Genomic DNA, 828 nt, shown 5'->3' with positions numbered 1-828 from the left:
CCTTCTCGTTGTATCGCATTGTGCCCTTAGATGAAGGAGGGAAGCCATAGGAGATTAATTTCTCTCATATCTCCGACCATATTGATTGTGTGTAATCGCGTAGTGCTATCTGGCAACTTCAGCAGATTCAGACCAGAGTAAAGTTTTGTTTTTTACTATAGATTTTTTGCCGATATTCTTTTTCATAGTGGAATGCTGTGTGGAGTTGGTGAATCTTTGTGAATTGTTTAACCAGTGAGTCACAAAATGAGTGGAGGGAAAGGCAGAAGTCTTTCATGATCCTTTGTTCATAGAGGAGTGATAAGACCTCTGTAATTATATTTTGACTTTAATTAAAACAAAAGGTAATGTTTCTCCTACCCTCCTGATGCTTTTCAAGTGAAACCCTATCAAAGGCTGTGTCAGAGCAGAATTGATCATGATATCAACCAGAATCATATCTATTTAAACAGCAGGAATGTCTTTATAAAATTACTGATTCATGCACAACACCCATCATAATGTCATTAATTGTTGCTCACCAATACTGAAATCAGAAAACCTTTATCTCTGTACAATAAGTCTTTTTCTGTTTAGAATTTCTTCTTGGAATGTATAGAAAAGGTATTTTCTTTGTTAAAGGTCACCTATGCCATGGGGTGCAAACACCGATAATTAGCAATACATTAGTGCTAATGTTTATATAGTGGTATGAATTATTGACAGAATAGATAGGTATGTGGTCAGCAGTGACTGCATCCAAGATAGCTCAGGCCATTGTCAGTTTTGGGTATTGTTTTAGTTGTCTTGGTCTGGGTTTCATTACCTTTACTTCATAGCTCCGATTCC

Source organism: Penaeus monodon, chromosome 25, assembly GCF_015228065.2.
Source record: "Penaeus monodon isolate SGIC_2016 chromosome 25, NSTDA_Pmon_1, whole genome shotgun sequence".
Lineage (NCBI taxonomy): Eukaryota > Metazoa > Arthropoda > Malacostraca > Decapoda > Penaeidae > Penaeus > Penaeus monodon.
This window is presented reverse-complemented; position numbering follows the sequence as displayed.